Below are 9,570 nucleotides of genomic sequence, written 5' to 3'. Positions count from 1 at the left end.
TCTCTAGCTCAAGTACTATTTCTTTCACCTCCATCCAATCTATGGTGTCACCTTTCATCAAGGTGGTGACGCACTTGAGATTACCCTCGAGGGTAAGGTGTAGTTGGTGGAGTATAAAGAGGGTCTCTCGAATCCGCTTATCCATTACGATGAGGTCATCATCCCTGGAACTATAAAATTCAGTATTCTTATATGCATATAGACACTCTATAAGGGACTCCTAGGGTGCTACTACGGGTGGGGATGGAGGTGCTGGTGGGGGAGGTGGTATAATTGAGGCTTTAGGTATGGCTTTAACAATCTGCCTAAGTGCTGAGGTAAAGTCCATAAAGAAGGTCACCTCATCGACCCATGCATCTACTAGTACCTCAAATTGGTATGTATCTAAGATAAACTTGTCACTTGTGTCGGCTGTAACCGAGGCGTAACTCTCTTCCCTACCCTCTTAACCACGAGCTGAGTTGTCTGACATAGGTTTTTCTTAAATTAGAAAATAAATGAGGTTATTATTATCATTCCAAACATGAAAGTACTCATTAAACTCTAGAGGCATGTACATACATAGACACTGACTGACTCTAACAGATGGGTCCTAGGAACGACTGAACTTGATACTTTGATACCACTAAATTTAACACCCTAATCCAATCCGACTTGAAGATCGAAGGATTAGAATATCACATGGGACCAATGAAATGGCTAACCCAAAAATTTTCTTTTAAAACAATGGTAAATAATCACATAAAAACCATTCATAGTAATATGAATTAAAAATATAATAATCAGAGTACAAAATACAGGGGAGCTCCCAAAACATCTAGAATAATAATATCGAGTTTTAACAAAATAGAGTTATGACTGAATACAAAGGGTCTATAAAGACGATATATGAAGCCCTGGCTGGTTTGGAATCTACTGGCGATGATAATGCTCCTCAACTGGTCACCTCAGAACCTACGCATAGAAATACATTTTGAATGATGAGCTTACGAGTTCAATGCCACACTAATAAATGTATTATACTACATGCATTCACTAAAAGAACATGCTAGTGGTATAGGTATGAATACATAAGGATGTTAACATGAAATGTTAAGGTAGGCATCATAGTGCGACTGAGAGTTTTGTATCTCAAAGCGCACACCCCTCTAGCCTACCTAAGATACCCTTAGGTATCTAAGGCGAGATCCAAAACTGCACCGGAAGCGTACACCCATCCAACATACTCTGTTGAGTCTTAGGGCATCTACTCCCAACTAGGGACTAAAGTGCCTTTCACAAACTGGATACATTTTGACTTTTCTGTAATGACACAATCGTAATATACTAAGGTAACTCGGGTTTCCTGGTTGTTTCTCAAGCATCAACCAAGTTTAGTTTTATGTTGGGTTAACTACCCCATTCATACATGAACTATACCCGATTCTCAGTTTCATACACAATGTTTAAAAATTCTCGATTTCATACATGATTTTTTTGTCGTTCACAGATTCACCAATTTCCGTTACGAAAAGCGACGTGGAAACTTATGACCACTAATAAAATGACACGTGACACTTTAAAAAACATGTTTCTATTTTTTTGGTAAATTATACCATTCATCACTCAAATATCTTCTCACTTTTAATTTAGTCACTAAAGTTTAATTTTTTTTTAATTTGAAAAACATGTTTGTCTCCCCCTTTTTCTCCCAAACCCATCAAAACTTTTTTAGTCACTTTTTGTAGAAAGTGATACTATTGCTTTACGAGTTGTTATGAAATCCAAGGACCACTTTGTGATTATGTTGCTAAAGGATTTAGAAAGCATGTTTAACAGAGCCTTACTTACTTGAAACTAAGACCCCAATGCTTGATGAGAAATAGTTTAATTGGCTAAGTCGATTTGAGTCAGGTTTCATTGTGTTTTGCTCGTTTGGAAGCCAAAGTCGGTTGTAGAAAAATGAGTTCCATGAGTTGGTTCTTGGGTTTGACTCATGTGGGTTACCATTTCTGGTAGCTTTAAAATCACCATAAAGATGCTCGATGGTTAAAGAGGCACTGCCAGAGGGGTTCTAAGAGAGGGTTGATGGAATAGGGTTGGACTATAATAGTTGGGTTTCATAAGAGTTGCTATTACACCACCCAAACATAAGGTGTTTTGTGAACCGCTGTAGGTATGGAACAATGTGGGAGTTTATACTCAACGATTTCCAAATCGTGTTATTCTTGAAATTGGGGATCAATTTCTAAACAAAGGTTGATGGTGAATGAACTCCATATCGGTGTTGAAGTTGAGAGAGGTGAAAACAGACAGGTCTCAAAGGAATCACTGAGTTAAACCATCAAGTTTGTGATAAACAAGGACAATGAAACAACTAATATGTTGAGGGCAAACCATGGTAAGCTGAGGCAGAAACTTTTCAATAAAGATCTTCAAGAAGAATATATCAACAATTTCATCCTAGCTCTACAAGATCTTGTCAAAAAATAGTCTCATGTTTCAGAACAAAATGGATAAATCCAATGTAGAGTCCTAGTTCTGTTGTGGTAATGGAAAGTATGGGTAAAAGTTACTTAAAATAGTCTAAAGACCTGAGAAAGAAGATGGGTTTGGGAGAAAAAGAGGGGAGACGAACATGTTTTTTAAATTAAAAAAATTAAAATTTAGTGACTAAAATAAAAGTGAGAAGATAGTTGAGTGATGAATGGTGTAATTTACCTAAAAAATAAGAACATATTTTTTTAAAGTGTCATTTTATTAGTGGTTGTTAGTTTCCACGTCACTTTCCTTAACGGAAGTGGGTGAATCTGTTAATGGCAAAAAAACATCATGTATGAAATCGAGAATTTTTAAACATTATGTATGAAACTGAGAATTTGGTATAGTTCATCTATAAATGGCGTAATTAACCCTTTTATGTTATCCTAACTTTTATTGTTTCTAGTTGTACTGCATTTATTATTGTTCTCGCTTGTAGTTTTATTTGATGGCATTCTAGATTTATTACGTCCCTCAAGTTCAACCCTTTAACCATTTGGATTCTTTATCCAAACCTATACGTTGGTTCTGATATTGAGCTCTTTGATATCGGTACTTACCCCTAAGTATTGATACTCATCCTTTGGGAATGATACTGAAATGGTTATTAGAAGCTGAGAATGAAGGGTAGTATTGATACTCTTGGACCGAGTATCGATACTTTTATACTAGAATATCGATGCTTTCTTAAGAATCAATACCAAATTTTTGTTTCGATGTTTTAAAAAATAACTCAGTATCGATACCCCTACTAGGAGTATCAATACTCTTCCTTAGTATTGATTGGTAACTGGAATTTTCTAAGTGAACTTGGTATCGATACTCTTCCTACGAGTATCGATATCCAACCAATAGTACGATACCCAATGAATGAGTATCGATACTTATAACCCCAAAACTACCTTATTTTAAACCATCTAACAAACAATATTGTCATTGTTTTTAAGTACCGATACTCAAACCTAGAAATGCCCTATTTGGGCACGAAAATGACTCATAATTTCACCCTAAAAGCCCTACTGAGATTCCCAAACGTTATTAAATTTGTATGTATAATAAAAGGGGTCATAGGTCTATAAATATGCTAAAAACACCAAATGATGAAATTTACTATGAATATGCTTTTATGCTTCTTATCTCATGCAACTACCAAACACACCTAATTATATGCATTTAGTAGATTTGAGTTACAAGTATGTTACCTGAACTACCAATTTGTTGGAAATGCTAAAAGCACAGCCAAGAGTCAACTTTTTCCCTTTGTTCTTGGAGCTTTCTCTCACTTCTCTCACTAGACAAAGATCAAAGAATCAGTTACTAACTTGCTTAGGTGTTTAGGAAGAGATTATGAACAACTCCAAAAATGTCCAAGGCCAAAACTTAATGTTGAGGGATTAAAATAAAGCTAAAGGTGTGGAGATTTCAACTTTTACCTCCTCTAAAACGTCCAAGGCTTATCACACTTCAAAATTCTCACATTTGATGATTTGAAGTGGGAGGAAAATAAGCGAGACATTAAGCAATAAGATGAAAAAGTGGATGGGGAGGAAAAAGAGGAATCAGTGTGTGACCTCACCAACATTTAAAAGAATTCAGTCTTTTATAACAAAAATGGGTAAACTACTTCCTTGGTCCTTCAAATTTAGGTTTTAATTCAAAAAAAATCTCCTTTAACTCATGTTGGGCTTAATCCAAACCCAAATCCACTCAAACTTAGGCAAGGTTTCTTAAAAGCCAAGGGATTTATCGAAGGCCCTCTCGAGTTATCCTAAACCCCCTAACCTGAGATTTAGGGCGTTACAATCCACCTTGACTTGAATTATTAAAGTGTGAAGGTTTAGAGACAAAACATTGAAATTCAACAACAAAAATCACTTCAACGAACAAGTTCTCCATATTGAGAACATATTCTCCACTTCTTCCATGAAAATATCTTAGAAGGGTATTCTTCTACAATGATTGTCAACTAAATTTAAAGTTTGCCCAAACTTGGATTTACTCATTGGTAAGGAATCACAACTACTAAATTTGCTCACAACTTGTTCATTACAAGCAATATCACTCAATAAAATAGACACCAAGACTTTATGTGGAAAACCCTTTTAGAATAAAATTCAATAATGTCAAGATAATAAGAATACAAGAGGGGTCATTATGAACAACATGATCCTTAACTCTAATAATTTATATATATATTTATAGGGATAAATAATTGATTACAAAAGAAACTTATAAAGTATAAATCTACTCAAAGTAGGTTTTCTATATAAAGGAAAAATAAAGTTTATATTTCTAATCAAATTAGGTTTTTACTTTTCTAAATTTATATATTAATTCATTTGTGTCACTTTGAATTTGAGTCAAACTCTAGCAAATCACCACCTTGACAAAAATTCTAAAAGTTCAAAGATTTTGAGACAAAACACCAAAATTTGATTAGACACTGAAACTAGAAAAATAATTTTTCACTTTAATGAACAAGTTCTCCACCTTGAGAACATATTATCAACTTCTTCCACGAAACCCCTTAGAAGGGTATTCTTTAACAATGATTGTCCAAATTTGGATTTAATACTTACATCAGTAGGAAATGATAAGTTCTACCTTTGCTCAAAATTTATTCACTACAAGTAATATCATGCATAACACAACCCCGATCATTTATGGTAATTTTTTTATGCTCATGGAATTGAATTTTCTTCTCGAATTTGTTATGCTCATAGAAATAAGCTATCTTTTTCTTCTTAAATTTGTTATGCGCATAGAATAAAAAAATCTACTCTGAAAATCGTTAGGTATATGATTATTTTGCTTAACACAGAATCCGCTTTTACCACGAAGGAAAAAAATAATATGTCATCTTCTATAATTGCTGAACCCTACATAATTTAAAATTTGATAGTATTTTTCTACTCTTTCATCATAATAAAAGAGATCTTAAAATTTTGCATACCTCTATCTTCCACAATGTGAATATGGCGTAGTGATCCAACAATAGAATTTTATATTCTAAAGATGTTATTATCATGATCGAGTCCAACAATTTGAACGCTCTGATACCAATTTGATAGAAGATAATATATATAATTATTACACAATAAAATAGACACTAAAATTTTACGTGAAAAACTCTTTCTAGAAAAACTACAGCCATAAGAGAAAAAATTCACTAATGTTAAAGGAAGAAGAATATAAGAGGAGTCCTTATAGACAACTTGATTATTAACCCTAATCCTTGGTATATATTTATATGGAAAAATACTTAATACAATGGAAACTTATAAAGTAGACATCTACAAAAAGTAAGTTTTCTACATAAAGAAAAAAGATAAAGTTTTTACTTCTAATCAAACTAGGTTTCTTACTTTTCCAATTTTATCTATTAATTAATTTATACCACTTTGAATTCGAGTCAAACTCTAACAAATTTTCACCTTAACGTGAATTCTGAAAGTGGGCAGGTTTCGAGATAAGACACTCAAATTTGATGAGACATCGAAACTCAATAAAAACAATTTTTTACTTTAATGAACAAGGTCTCCACCTTGAGAACATATTCTTCAGTTCTTCCACGAAACCCCTTAAAGGAATATTCTTCAATAATGATTTCCAACTGAATCCAAAGTTTGCCTAAACTTGGATTTTGTATTCACATCTGTAAGGAATCATAAGTGCTAACTTTGCTCACAACTTGTTCATTACAAGTAATATCATGCACAACACAATCTCGATCATGACTAGTAATTCTATCTTTTTCATTATGCTCACAAAACTTAATTTTCTTCTTGAATTGTTATACCCATAAATTGAGCTCTCTTTTTCTTCTCAAAACTATTATGCGCACCGAATAAAATACTTTTCTACTCTAAAAAAATGTCATGTACACTGTTATTTTGTTTAACGGAGAATCTTCTTTTGCCACGAAGGAAAAAAATAATACTTTATCTTCTGTAATTGTTGAACCTTGTAGAATATAAAATTTGGTACTATTTTTCTACTCTTTCATTAGAATAAGATAGATCTTACAAATTTACATATGTCTTCCAAAATATGAATATGGCGTTGTGACTTGATAACAAAATTTTATACTTCAAAGATGTCATTATCGTGATCGTGTTAAATAGTCTGAATGTTGTGATACCAATTTATTAGAAGATAACGACATGCAGAATGATTTCTCAATAAAATAGACACCAAGATTTTACATGAAAATTCCTTTTGGAAAAAAACCACAAGGAAAAGAGAAGAAAATTCACTAATGTCGAGAAAAGAAGAATACAAGATGAGTCCTCATGGGCAACTTGATCTCTAACCTTAATTCTTAGTATCTATTTATATAGATAGACATTTGATTACAAAGGAAACTTATAAGGTAAAAATCTACTCAAATTAGATTTTCTACCTAAAGAAAAAAATTAAATTTTATGCTTCTAATCAAACTAGGTTTCTTACTTTTTCAAATTTATAAATTAAATAATTTGTGCCATTTTGATTTTAATTCAAACTCTAACCTCTTTGATTTCGAAAGATTAAAAAGATCTCTTGTTTCATCTCAAGTGTCTATGAATTGTTATGAAATGTAGAAACAAATTTGGAAAACAATCTAATTCATGAAATGATTTTTAAAAATATTGTAAATGAACAAAATACTCTTAATGTGTAAGAATCTACAAAAACAAATACCTTTAAAGTTACTAGTATTGAAGGAGAGTGGTAAACTAATGATTTGTAAATCATTTATGAAGTTGATTATAGTGCTAATTGAATAATGTACCACATGGGCAGTAATGGTGCTTAATTCTGTGTGTTACAAAATACTTAAAAAATAAAAATTACTCTTGTATGACATTTTAGGTGAGAAAATGAATTATATAGTACAAAGAGAGGATATGACCTCACTTGATTAGGTGAGAGAATAAATTATGCGAGTAATTATCTTATTAGTCTTATAAGGCAATGATTGATGTGTGTAACATATGAGAACATATACATGTTGTGACTATGTGATGATGATTGTTATGGTTACATCAAGCCAGTTCTATATATTTTGAGCGAGAATCTTACTAAGGCATATGTGAGATTGAATTCCTCTATATGATCTATATCCGGTGGCTATGAAGAGACAGAGAAATCATTAGTTGCGATTGATGAAAATTGTACCAAAATATATATGATATCAGACTTTCCTGTTTCAGTTGGTACATGACTAGTATTATGACATCAAGCGGTACAATTGTGTTATGTAAGTAATGATGCGTGAGATATATATTATTATGAATATAGATCAAAATGTTCATGGGTAGACCCTTAGTCACGAACTAGGGAAAGCATAAAACCATTATTGTTGCTCAAGAAAGTTGTTAAACTTAAGCATGTAGCGCTTGAATTTATGAATTATACATGTTCCTATTATTTATTATTTATTTCACTAGCATATTTATTTTTATGAAAATCATGTAACGCTTGAATTTATGAATTATACATGTACCTATTATTTATTTCACTAGCACATTTATGTTTATCAAAATCATTATGTGTACATTAGATTAGCGATATACTATTGAGCTTGTTTGCAAAGCATCATTTTGGTAAAACCCAACATTTGATCTTCAAAATAGACTATTATTATTTTAGTGGACATGTGTATTCATAAGACCCTTATTTTTGTAGTTGGTCTGTGAATTTTATGGGTGCTATATTATTTTGATTTAAAATATATTGTCAGGGAACTTCAGTTTTATATAAAATATTTTATAATTATTATAGATATTGTATTTTATCTAATCCCTATTGTGATTTGAAATTTAAATAAAAAATATTTTTTAAATGTGGTGATTGTTTCGACAATCTGATGTGACATCTTAGACTCATTTGTGAATGATCGAATTTGAAATGTTACATGCATGATAAGTTTTATCTACCACATTACTTACATAGGAAGATGCAATATGCAAATTCATGTACCACATTCCTTTCCAATAATCATGTAAATCTTCAATGCTTTATTTAACACGCAGCTTTTTATTGTTCTTATGTTTTTCACTTAATACATGTTTGGTTGCTATCCTAATGCCTGGTTTCTCTGTTCGTTGTACAAGTCGATTCGTTGGTTATTGCATATATGTGTCGAATGGGATTGTTGTTAATGGGAGATCACTTTTTCCATTAGCAATTTTGATTCTTCTTCAAGTTTCTCTCCTCCACGTTTTGATGCTCGAAGTCATTGGTATGTTCAGTTTATGTACATTGTTGATCCACTTGTTAATGGTTTTGTTTATCAGGCTATCACTAAGCGATCATTGTTATATTTTATTTTCGATGGTCTTGACTGTATTTGTTCAGTCTGTAATTGACAAGACGTTTGTTGATACGACTTTTGATAAATGAAATATCCAGATTATTTTCAACCAAAAAAACATGCAGCTTATAAATCATGTTCTTAAAGTTATAAATATGTTTTTTCAAATTATTGGATATTTAAATCTTTTTATAACATCTAGTATGACTCAGTCTCATAATATCTCTTGCACATGTATTTGTAATGCCAGCAATTATGACTAAATTATTATAAAAAAATATATTTTGGATAAAAAGTTAGCACCATAATTATTTTTAAAAAAATACTATTCAGGATTAGAGTGTCCTAAATTTGAGGTTAAATTTGTTCTAGATGAGGCTCAATTTTTGCGGATAGCATCGCTACATGTTCAAATCATCTCAATTGTAGTAACTTTAGATTCAGTTTATTCAAAATATTGAGCCGGATCTATTTGAATTCAGGTTAAACAAATGATTTTATTAATTATTATTTAATAAATTTCAATAGAATCTAAATTCAATTCTATGGAGTTTTTTTTTTCTTTTTTGAAGAAACAATTCTATGGGATGAGTTCAAAATTGAAAGGTTTGTGTGCATATCATAGAATAGAAATACAGAGGATTATCAACATGCAATGGAAACCATAGGATGGTGAACAGAAATGATATCTGAAAATATCGGCCATGTTACAACCCTAATAATCCCTAAACTTCGTCAAATGGACGGTCTAC

The sequence above is a fragment of the Hibiscus syriacus genome, unplaced genomic scaffold (assembly GCF_006381635.1).
Source record: "Hibiscus syriacus cultivar Baekdansim isolate YM2019G1 unplaced genomic scaffold, ASM638163v2 tig00005974_pilon, whole genome shotgun sequence".
NCBI classification, from domain to species: Eukaryota; Viridiplantae; Streptophyta; class Magnoliopsida; order Malvales; family Malvaceae; genus Hibiscus; species Hibiscus syriacus.
This window is presented reverse-complemented; position numbering follows the sequence as displayed.